The following is a 13086-nucleotide window of genomic DNA, read 5'->3' as shown; positions in this document are numbered from 1 at the left end:
TAATGTGCAAGAACTTTCACAGCTGACCTTCAACCTTTCCATCCATTTTTCTTCCATACTGAGAGTTTGACCTCTGTCTCTGATGAGCCCATGAGCCCAACTTCTGTCTTTCAAACAAATACCCCTCTATATGTATATGAAGCTTCACTGAAATGCCTCCTAGGTACCCACTTAGAAAGTTAGCCCATTCTTCTTTTTTATATTTTCACTTATAGTTGCTCTTTATCATAAAAGAAGTCCTCATTTTTCAGTTTTCCACTGTCCCTTTGATTTTATTCAGATTTTAATTCTACATTATATGCAAGTGTTGGGGGCAGGACACAACTTTTTGATCTCTGTACAGAACCCAGGCAACGGATTCTTGTTTCTAGGTGTTATAGAGTGAAAAAACAGATAATAAAAACACCAACTTGAAAAATTAGCATTCTTTCCTGAGTCTCATGTCTTCCTTTGCAAATGGAAAGCATACTGTTCTTTTTCTAAATTTGCCTAGCCTTCCTTTTTTACCACAATTTAACACTGGAGAGCTCTATGAATTGTTTTTGATAGGTACATAAATTTACTGCATTACAGATTGAAAAAAATGTGTCCAGCTTTGTCAAATATAATTGAATAAAAGCATCCTAATTTTGGTTCTTGTACTGGTGTCTCAGCAGAATGTTCTTCTTGTTCCCTGTTAGAACAATAAATATAGAACAAGGAGTTTAATGGTATTCTTTTTCAGACCAAACTGATGGGGTGAAGTAATTGCTTTTGGTGCTCACAATATCTGTAGCTAGATGAATTTACAAGGAAAGCACTTTAGCCTTGGAGCAAAGTTATGAATATGTATCAGGCTCACGCATTACATTTATTGTCTCGAGTACACAAAAATCAACTTTGGCATAACATGAAGAGAGAATAACCAACAAACTATCTCCTGAAGTAGAAAACTATTATTTAAAGTGACAGTCTCACCCCTCTTTTCCTCTAAATAAAGGACAAGGGTCTAAAATAATCATCTATTTGTTTTCACCTCTCTCTGTAGTCTGTTCACAAGGACACTGCCATTAGGCATAGCACTGCTGACACCAACATTTTTATATGATACTTCTGATGACAGATATTAATGCACCATCAATAGGAGACTTACAATACTAAACATGCATTAAGGAGCTACTACTTTCTAGCTGTCTGGAATTTCTCTAAAACAGTCGAGGGAACTGGCAGAAGTCCTAGTTTTCCATCACGTACGAACCAAAACAATTTGCATTCATCTAAAGCAGCAAGGCTTTCTTGATGCTAATCAGGGGAAAAGGTACTCTTTAAAAGCAGATTAATCTTCAGATTAATAAATGGTTTAAGATCATACATTCAGAGAGAAGATGACTGAAACCTAAATAAGTGGATGAATGTACAGTAACTGATAATAAACCTTCAAATTAAAAAAAATATAACTGAAAGGATTGCAAACCGATAAACTAAATATAATGGACTCTCACCGTGGATATCACTTACTGTCTGACAGTACTGGACAACTCTTTTGCACATTAGTTACAAGCCATGACAGAAATGTTATTCCCCCAGATTTTTCTTAACATGGATTTAGGAATGATTTAGGAATAATTTAAATACATAATGCCTCTACTTAACTTCCAGATGATATCACTTTATAGCACTACTCTACTACAGTAACATAGATTCAGAAGGCTGATACAAAATGCTTATCCAAAGGAAAGGAAACAAAGAACAGGAAGAAGCAGAGACAGATGAAAAGAGTTGCATGTACATTTTGGAGAAACACACAATGGAACTAATGCAAAACCAAGAAATATACAGAGAACCACGGAACAGACATCCTAAGCCATATCAAAGCTATGTTTTTATGCAGTGTACTCGGAATGAGTACTATATTCAAACTGCATGCCAAAAAATACCAAGCATAATGAGACAACTCTTGTCAAAGTCTATTCCTAAAAATACAAGCTTGTTATATTTAAAAATTATTATTTTCTGTGTGGATTTCTTCTTTATTTTGCTTCAAATTTTCCAAAGTTTGGGAAAGGGTTGTTTCTGCATGTAAGACTCTGTGTTCATATCTGGAAGCAGAGCCTAATTAGGAAAATTAAAAGACTGATATTTTCATGTGCATCTAAATACCTCTCATAAAATACAGTCTGAGTTTTGTTTTCATTTGAAAAGGAAAGAGCTTAGATTGTTGCTGGGAAATTAATCCTTGCTTTCACTCCTTGTTTTGGCCCCTCAGACAGAAACTTAACTTCTGAAAGGTTGATTTTTACTATAATTGCCATAAAGAGGCTGCCCTGTAAAAGAGCCTTGTTTCCTAGTCAGACAATGGTTTTATCAGAGAGCTTACTGTCCAGCCATTGAAATGTTCATGTCAATGTCAAGTTGAAATACCATCATACTCATGCCAAGTTAACAAGAAAGAGCGTTCAGGCACTTACTGGAGCTAAAAGTCTTACTTTTCTCTCTTTTACAAGCTGTTTCTGAGACAGCTTCACATTCGATACAAGCCAAAATTGTTGGGAAACAAAATGTGTGATGGCTTTGCTGCCGTATAAGGAAAAGCACTGCGAGCAACCATTTCTAGTTCCCACTGGATAACAGGAAAATCTGAGGAGAAGGATCTTCTAGATCTTGCAAAACCACTGTTAGTCACATAACAGCACGTATTCTCTTCCCAACCAGTGAGGGTGACAGATCTTGTCAGACTTTAAGAGAGTCAGCTCTGTCTCCATCATACTCCCTCCTTTCTAGGCTGAAGAGAGGACAGAGAGAATCTGGGCATTTTGTAGGACAGTCTTTTCCTCTTAGGAAATGGAGACCTCTCAGTGACGGTCCAGAGCAGTAGATGTGACCTCTTATCCATCAAGATGCAAAGGAATGGTGCCACTGGGTCTGTTTTGGAAACACAGCTATTGTCTCAGCAGCAGTCTTTGGAGGCTCAGGTTTTTGGGGAGAGGACTGGAAGATGAGTGTGCTTTGGACAGTTCTAGAATGGGAAAAATCCTAATTCGCTAGGCATGAGATCACTGCAAAGCCATCAGTCCCAGGTCCTAGTATTTGCAGACACTGCAGTAATTTTGTCTTCACAGGAGTCAACCCGTGCCATCTTATGAAATCAGTCTACAGAATGATAAATTACCTTCATCCGTACTGAACTGGATCCAAGATGGAGCAGACTGTACAGGAAACTATCACTTTAAAAGTGAAAAAAATCCATGCAAGGTACATTTTTAGGATGATGTCAACCAAGAGATACTACATTATCTGAAGAATGTCTGAGAGAGACAGCAGGAGTCAAATAGCTACTGCTTTTCAACCAAAATTCTGGCCATTAAATTCTCATGCTAGAGAGTTATGTGGATGGTGGGCTGGACACAGGTATGACAGTAGGAATGACACTATAAGCTGTTTCTTCTGTGTGTGTACAAGATAAACAGAGAACTGGCTGGAGGTTTTTAGATTGATTGACATCAGAAAGTTTTAGAGTTCTAGTGAGACTCCTTTGAAAAATACTGTATATTCTTCCTGTCATCACAAACCAAAAAATGTTTTTTAAACAATTTTAAAAGAAAAAAACAAAGGATGAAAGTTCTCTGTTTCATAAGTAATCATGAATCTATTACACCAGCAGTCAGCTAGGCCTACAGAGAGAGAAAACTTTCTGTTACTAGGAATTTCTGGTATGTATTACACAGAGAAGAAAAGGAATCTTTTTTCAGTCATGTTCATCTCAAAGTTTGCAAACATCTGTTTACAAGGATTACAATGCCCAGGAGCAAAGTAGTCAGAATGGAGAGGCTAACAACTTGTGTTTGGGATAGGATGCTTAGCTCTGTCATCCTTCTCACTGAGGGATCCCTGGAGAGATCTGGAAGAGATTTGTGTAAGTCACTTGCCCTGGACAAAGCACAGGGCATTGAACCCATATATTTCTAACATATTTGCCATTAAAATATAAGGAATTTCGTCCACACTTGAAGCAAAGCAACTCTGCAATGCTTCAATGCATGTGGATTGAGCTGTAAAACTATATTTCACATTATACGTTTTAAAAATTGAAATGGCTTTCTTAAATGAAGGAAGTCTTACTCTTTCAACCTGAACTAAAAGTTCAACTCAAGAGAAACTACTCTACTGTGGTGGAACAGATTAAATGGAGAGTTACTTATTTTTTTTTCTTTAGAAAAAGTCTTTTCTGGTAAAAAACAAAGACAAATCTTTGTGGAATAAAAAAGGGCAGAACAAGCAACTTGCATGTAATTTGCACAATAAAGACTTGCTCTACTTAAACTGAATAAAGCAATCAGTTTTAAGAAAGAAAACTTTCTTACCAATTAGACAGATAATTTTTACCCCCACAGAATTTATTTGCCCCAAACTGTATTGCGTGCTTGTTGTCAGCCAACACCACTTTTCAGTAAAGTGAGAGAGGTTTCCACATGTTTAAAATATACATACAACTGTATTCTTCTGAAAATATGTCAGGTATTTCTAAGTTTACAGTTTATATAATGTGATGATTTTTTCATCTCACATAGCTAATTTCCATTCATTCTTAAAGCGTAGCTACAATGTTGAATTTTATCAGAAATGTATGTATACATACAAATATACATTAAATGTACACATTGACACAAATAGCATTTCTTTGTGCATTAATATGTATTCTGAGCATCAGAAGAAGTAACAGATGTTCCAGTGTCAGATGACACAACTGAAAGCACACACAGGGCATTGTACTGTGGCTGATACATACCCAGTTCAGACTTTCAGATAACTCTTCATATAAGTCTCTGTGTATGAATGACAGTGTAGAGTTGGTGGTCTGCTGGCAGAAGAACTCATTCTAATACTATTTAAGAAAAGAGCAGCTATTTCATAAGAATCTGATTCTCTAAGGAGCTATGATTCACTTAGATTGCTGTATACATGGTATGCTGTACTGGAAGTAATGAGGAATGAAGAGAGATGCTGTGGTCATGACATTCCATGTACTAAATGTGACCTATATGTCCTTTAGTTTAAAGTTCAGATTTCAGGTGAACTGTGAATGCCAGATTACTATGTGAATTTATGATCATCACTCCTTTTGCTCCAGGGATCCTACTTCCCCTGAGGACCTCATATAAATATTTGCCCTGTCTCAACCTTTCATTTTGTTCAGCAAAGATCCATTGAAAGGTATCTGTATCACAGCTGCAGTCCAATGTCAGCCAAAAAAAAAAAAAGTACAAAAAGTTCTGCTGAGCGGCAACTCACTGCACTCAGCTGAACAAAAGCTTCCTTCCTGAAGAACTGCAAAGGCTCTACTTCTGACAAAAGCTTGCTTTCTTTCCTAGCTCTTTAGGATTCAGCATCATGACTTCAGGGATAGCCATAGACATGCAGAGTTTATGTGGAGATTTCTGAGATCCGAGATTCAGTTCCTGTTATATTTCATAAATCACTGTGCTACCTTTCTATGATACTTTTATTTTCAGGTAGAGAAGTCAGCCTGCTGAGATAAACCTTTCTGGAGACAGTTGTCTTTAGAATGGGCATGTTGCTTTGGAGTTGTGTTCATCAAGTGCACTACCACTTTACTTAGAGATTCATAAATTAATTTCAGGTATTACACAGATGCAATTTTAAATATGGGTTTAGCAATGACTGTCATTTGATCTGGCATCTGCAAACACTGTGGGTCCATTCCTGACAAATGCTGATGCTGAATTTCTAGCCAAAATCTGAGCAAGGTTGAAATGTCTTGCAAGCTCCTTCCTTGATCTCTTTGTAGTAAACATAGTGGGAAGAATCTCCTGCGATTTTCAAGACCAATAAGTGCCACTGTTACGAAGGATCTTTTTGCTTCTGTTTAAATGCTGGGGATATCCCTCACTGTAACGTTGATTCATGCAAAAAAATAAACTGAACACAATCTACTTGTTCTTTTTTCAGCACCTTAAGTAATGGAAAATAAAATAATTTGAAAAACTTGTTCATTTTAAACTTGTGTCAAGAGGCTAAACTATACTAGCTGCAATTTTAATCACAGAATATACTCACATTTGTCTGACTTTATGAGGTACATGAAGTATAGGGCCTATTTGAAAGAAAAAGGTCATAAAAATGGGTCATAAGAAACCAAATGTTGTCCAAATGTAGCAAGCTGGCTCAGGTTTCCACAGAATTATTTGGAGGAAACAATATTGAGCTCTCATATTAGAAAAGAAATATGCAAGGCAGAAATAGAGTTCTGGTGTAAAGATTAATGCGGTGCAAATAAAAGATTATTGTTTTAAGTTAAGCAAATCTATCTTAGCCTCATCTCATAAATAGCCTCACATTTACTCTATCTAACATTTAATTTTCATTCCCATCGTAACAATTTCAATGTTAAAAAATGCAGTTCAGAATTTACAGCACAGAAGACAGAGGCGTTATTTTTCAAACCCATTAGCATGGAATCAGACTTAAAGCAGCTCACATTTAGCACGTATTGTATTTTTCCCCACTGAGTTTATAACATTAGGTCAATTTATTTTTTTAAGTGCACATGATCTGTTGAAGTGTCCTGCAAGTACTTCCATCACATTAAAAAAATGCCAAGGAAAGCATTTATGTATGTAACTGAAGGCTCTCGTATTTGACTTCTTTTTTGTATCTGAGCAACTACCAGGAGAAAACATTATCCATTCCTTATCTTGTGAGAAGGCCAGCGAAGTGCGATTACAGCTGGTGGATCACTAGTAACAACCCTGACACTGAACCTCTGGGGAAAGATGTGCATGCAGATGTAGCTCAAGTGGTGAGATCAAGGCTAAGGCAGCCTTGCCTAACAGCATTATGCTGCCTGTAACTCATACAGCCCCTGGGTGGCAAGAGGTGCATCCAAGCTCTGTAGGTCTAACTACTGTAGCAGTGCAAAGGAAGTTTTGCTTGCCAGTGAAGTAACAGCAGCTTCTGTTAGTTCCCAGTGATGGCCTAGCTTTCAATATACAGTAAGATATTTTCTGAGATGTTTAAAGTATATAAATTCTTGCTCACCGGGCTTTGTGCTAGGAACGCTGACACAATACCAGATGCATGAAACAATTTGTCATACTCACATAGAAGGTTGGACATATTTACCATTCGATTATTGAGTTTTCAGCTTGAAAATTACAGGACTTGTATAAGTGTAGTCATACTGTTTTGAAGAAGGAAATGTTGTTTAAAATATTCTAGGCAAGTTATTTCTATGAGGTAAAAGAGATAAAACAAAGAAACAAACCCTTTAAATTGTACCAAACATGAAAGGAAACAAAATGCTAAAATTAAACTGTCAGTGGATGACTGCTTTTAAAGTTCACTGGTTTAATTAAATTCCCAATGAAAGGGTCCAAAGGCAGAACTTACCTAAGTATACCTAATTGGCAACACAGAACTTTTTTAAGATTTATGTTTGCTTTCTACAAAAAAGCATAATCTAACCATGTCATATCTAATGTGTACACAGTAAACATTGACAAGAGCACATACAATGGATTTCTCCATCTCCAAATTATTGGCTTAGCTAAAATGTTCTGTGTGTGGGAAAGTTACAAAGAATTTATGGAAGGGCAATGTCTAATTAGTACCTGAAGCTGTACTGGGCTGCTGATTCTAATTAATAACACTTCCTAAGTGTGTTCAAAGGCATTTAAGTAAAATGAAAGCCTTCAGAAATGCATTGAAGCATTTAATGCCTAGATACTGTAACGATAAGCCTGCTATAAAAGCCTAAAATAGGTTAGACAGATTAGACTTGCAGATAAAACAGAGAAAGAAACCATAGTCAAATAAAATACAGAGTCAGGTATGAAAGAGACAAATATGCTTGAAAATAAATAAATACAGAGAGACAAAAAAGTGATTCAATTTGAGGAAAAGCTTGTACTTGGTTATAAAAACACTGTAGTAGCATAGTTTTAAGTATCATGCAAGCTATAAAAGAAAATGTATCCATATAACATAGATGCTACATTACACCTTTTTTTAGAAAAGCTTTATTTTTTTTTTTATAAAAGCAACTAACATTCCCTGGGGGAATGTGTTATTACATACATGTATTATACTGAACCAGCTCCTTTTCTGATCAAACGTATTGAACCAAATAATCTGATCCTCTGAGAAATATTAGTATGCTACAGCATTAGTATGCTTACTTAGTGGAGTAAAATAAGGAATTGTAGGTTATCTTGTGCTGTTAAAAACGCCAAATGACCTGTGACACCCTGTTTCCTGTTTCTTTACAACTATATACAGAGCTCAAATGTAGTATCTATCTAAGCTGTGGACAGTTAGGGTTAGATGAGAGGAACCCCACCCTGAACATGGTTTTGTCTTTCAGGTGATACAATCTCTGAGTAGAATTTCACATGCTTACATAAATTAGCACACTAGGGAAAAAATGCAAATATATTACACACGTAATGTTTGGTAATCTGAAGAAGCAAAAGGCCAAGCTGCAGTTGAAGCATCCGTGAGATCACACACAGGGTTTTCCTTCTTTCTTGCACACCCAAGGCAGTAATCAGGGTGTCTCAGGGGAGCAAAGAGATTCCTGTTTATTTATGCTGCCGGGTGTCCAGGAGAGATGGTAAGAGCCCACTGAAGTTGCTGAGTGACAAAGAAGTGAATTATACCTTTCCAAAGACTGACAGAGTGTGTGACACCCAGCCTCCTGGGATGTGTATTCAAAGGTGTGACACTCCTAAGAAACCAGTGTGCGGTCCGAAGGCTGTGCACTAGCAATTGCTGCAAAATCTGTAGTGACCATCAGGGATGAAGAAAGAGAAGCTCCAGAAGGACTTGGGGACTTTTTTTTTTTTTGCATTTTCAGAGCAGCCTGAACACTGATGAAGAAACAACTCTGAAGCGACACTACTGAAGGGGAGTGGGGGGGTGGGGGGGTGGTGTGTGTGACTGCCACAGAGCAGGAATGAGCCCCCACTCCCCACGCTGAGCAAAAGGCTCACCAGCTGCCCACTGGCCCAGAGACTTGGCCTGTTTTAACACTTAACCAGATTCCCCAGCGCCAGCCACCTGATCAGATCAGCTTCAGCTAAAGCAAATTCAGCAGAGCTGAAGGGAGGTGGAGAATTCCTAGCTCTGCAAGGCAGAAGGACAGCAAGGTGGAGGTTAAGAAAGTCCCTCATTAGATGACAAGCAATCCCCCCTTTTAACATTTTTACACGTCTCTAATAGCCATTCCCCCTGCATAAACTTCAAGGAGGCTGGGTCTGTGTAAACATCCTCCTCCCTGCTGTGCTGGGCCTCTCGCTTATCCCCTGCCGGCAGCTGTGGCTTGGGAGGCAAACAGTGGTCATGCTGTTCTGTGCACAATGACAGACAAATAAAAGAACAAGCAAGCTTGGGAGATTTAAAATCTAGAGCTGAGGGACTTCTCCGAGTTTCACTGTGGCTCTGTGATCCTCCCACTAAATGCGAGAGCTGTTTTCTTCAATAAATGAAGCCCATAATAAACATCTCTCCTTGTGTCTCTCCAGAGCCCTTAGGGAACTCTGCAACAGCAGAGCGTAGAAATTTGCAGAAAGGTGTCCTCTGATGGATTTGACTTACATGGCATCAGTTGTTATAAACTGCCAAGAAATGGGAAATGGGATGTCTCATGACACCCATGGACTTTAGCCATTAAAAATTGTTATATCAAATGCATATTTGAGCTTTATTTCAAAGAAGTGTTTGATTCCATCAAACTATTTTTGAAGCATAAAGGTTTATTTATAAGGACTTTTTGCCTTTCATACCTTCCTTGTACACTCAATTCAAAGTTCCTCTCCTTAAGGACATGAAAAAAACTGTGCGTTAATTAGCAAATTTAGATTTCAGAAAGTATTTTCACACAGAATAATGAAATTGGAATATATTAAGTTGAAATTATGATGAAGATTTTTTTCTAAAGTTGAAAAAGGCAAGACCAGGTGGTAACTGAACATCACATCGTCACAGTCAGAATAAGTATGAGGGAGGACAGGTTCAAAGTGTCTGGTCTCAGCAGGGTATTATCATGACACATACTGTACATGCAGAACCTTACAAACTCACATAAATGTACTTACAAGAACCAAGAAGTGCTTTACAATCTGTAATCAGCCCAACATTCAAAGCTTGCTGAAATTAGAGAGGATCTTCTTTTCAGTAGACTTAAGGTCAGGTCTTTTACATTCAGTGTTTAAGAGTAAACTGAGGAAAGTCACTGTTTGACAAATTCTTGTCCTTCTCCCTCATAAGGATATCTGCCGAGCCATTCTAAAAATCATGCAGGTCTCCTTTGACAATAAATATAAAATTTTTACTATCAGAATTACACCTCATTTAAAATTGAGCTGAATTTCTGTTCTATCTTGTGCATCATCAGCAAAATGATTTATGGAAACCTGAACTGCAGAATTTTTGTTAGTAAGCTAAAAGTGAAAGTCAGAAACATGGATTTTCAGATATTGTATTCACAGAGCTAGCAATTAGAAAAGCCATCTCTGATTTCTTACCTGCACAGACAGAAAAATCACTGAGAGGAAGTATAAGACTTCCTAAGCTTTTCAGAGTCATTTTTCTGATCATATTACCAGAAACCTTATCTTTCTAAAATATTTGCATGCAACTTGGAGTGATGGAAATGAAAACCACTATCAAGAAGGATGTAAAATATCCCCAACACAGTAATTTTAATGCTTATTTACAAAGACGTTAGCTCTCTGTACACTTATCAGCTCAATGCTCCACAGAGTTAGTGATTCCAGTGTAGTTAGTTATAACTATCTGATTGCACTGTGTAATTTGGATTGGACGTGGATCCAACAAACTCTGTGAGGGTTCTGAACACCGTTTGGAGATCTAGATAGATGTGTTATACCAGTATGCCAGCTCCCACAGCAATCATTCACAAAATCGCTATTATTATCAATGGGAACATGATAGTTGTTGCTTCATTTTGAAAATAAAAACAACAACAACAAAAAGTGTTTTTAAAGTCTTCAATATTTATAAGACAGAGATTATACCTGCAAAAAAAAACCCTGCAATGTCATTAAGATGAGCTGGAACCTTATGCGAGGAAGTCACACAAAACTATGTAACAATTTTCTGAAACAAAAAGGTAGATAAATTACTTACCTGAACAGGGAAAATGTAAGCCACACCAAATATATCATCTTACTTAAACTATAAGATACATGCACACACACCCACACAGATTTTAAAAGGGTGTTCTATACAAGTTTATTATACATAAGGATATATAATATAAGATCGGGATTCCTAATTTCCTATATGTTTAGTCACTTCGCCAGTAATGCCATAACTGTAAAACCTTGTAAATAAATGGATTATTACAAGAATATAAAGAATAAAAAGACCTTCCAAAAAACTCTCAAAGTGGAAATAGGTATAAAGACTAGATTAGGGATAACCCACGAAACAAACTTCTGAATGGTTCTTATGCTGTTTATTAAATATTAAAATTAAACTATACCAAACATTAAAGAAAAGAACTTCTGTGCTATATAGTTCATGCACAGCAATGCTAGTGACTTATAAAAGATTGGAAAGTATCTTTGGCAGAGTTTTATCCTCAGGAATCTGTAACAACTCATTGTGTATCCTATGTTTATATATTGTGAAAGGACAAGAAAAAACAAATTTACCTTGGTATCATTTTATTAACTTCAGTGGATTTTTTCAGTGATGGAAGAAGTGGGCCTTTTATCTTGCATTATTATTGCTTATATTATGGTCTCACACTTAATATCACTTCCTTTAGCACCGGTAGCGTGGTTAATGTTGTAGACAAGCAAGAACTGTATCTTCACTGACAAGGCTATGACTGTCCACTAACAGGTAACTTTGAAATGCTGGTAGATTTTTAGTTTGCATACACGTTTATATTTGAGTCAGATCTTTGGGTAGTACAACATGTCAGAGGCATTGGGTAAAGATAAATATTGGTCTGTCTAGTGTCAGTAACTGCATGCACTAATAAACAATCACTTTGGCTTCGATCCTTCCCTGTGCCCTGGGTGGATACAGGAGGTGATGAGAAACAAGTTCCTGCTCCTTCTTCTAAACTTCAGCCCCCTACCCAGTGCTTACCAAGGCAGCTTGAATTTGTGTCACTGACAGAGGGCTCTTCATGAGCCCAGGATGAATGGATGCTCCACTGTTGGTTACTCCCACTTTTGCTCCTCTCCTGCACCCAGCGTACCCCTAAGGAGACCAGTGTCATATTCTGAGTTGGAGAGAATTGCTTGAGATTCTTTGGCTCTTTGTGAATGGCATATCAGCTATCACACATGCTAATATTTAGATACACCCTATGTATATTTATTATTACTATCAGAAAAAATACTATGAACAATTATATAAATTATATAAATCTCATGAAATTAGAGTGGGTGAGGCTAGATTTTATTACTTATGGTATGACAATCACTTTTTTTTGGTTTTCATTATGCCTTCCACTCAAAAATATCGATAAACTTCTGTGTTTCAAGCCCAATCTTCTCTGATCTCCAATTACAGCGCTTTTGACATTCATATGATACAATACAGACCGAGGACAGCTTTTATTTTAAAATTCTCTGCCAGCTGCATCTTCCTACAGTTTTGTTTACCGCCTGACATACTCTGTCTCTAGTTTCCTAAGTTACTTCCCAACTGGGAACTTCACCTTGAAACACATATACATACAACTTTCTTTAATTTGCTAAAAGTGATTGTCTGTAGAATTGGCGCCAATGCTGTAAGATGTTCTGCAAATGCAGAGAGCAAAGCACATGGGATCTGGCTGTGACAGTACGCTCTTGAAGTTATTGTCTACATAAACAGTGTCTGTAACCAAAATACTAAATCAGACAATAAAAATAATGGGTGATGGTGTATTTCATCTCTTTTACTGATAAATTGATAAATGAATATTCTTCTTGTGACATTTTAGCATATATTGTCCTGAAAATTTGAAATAATGGATAATTTCTCTTTTGATGCTTTTTATAAAGCTTCTTCTCTCCTTGCATCTCTTTCTACAATCTTTATTATCCCTCTTTTCATATAATACTC

The 13086-nt window shown here is 37.0% G+C and overlaps 1 protein-coding gene across 8 annotated transcripts in view; it reads right to left on the bottom strand.

The window, feature by feature from the left end:
* PCDH9 (protocadherin 9) overlaps positions 1 to 13086 on the bottom strand; it is a 708470-nt gene that overhangs the window by 651442 nt on the left and 43942 nt on the right. The window lies entirely within an intron of this gene.

This window comes from Strix uralensis, chromosome 2 (genome assembly GCF_047716275.1).
Source record: "Strix uralensis isolate ZFMK-TIS-50842 chromosome 2, bStrUra1, whole genome shotgun sequence".
In the NCBI taxonomy this organism is placed as follows: domain Eukaryota; kingdom Metazoa; phylum Chordata; class Aves; order Strigiformes; family Strigidae; genus Strix; species Strix uralensis.
This window is presented reverse-complemented; position numbering and strand designations above follow the sequence as displayed.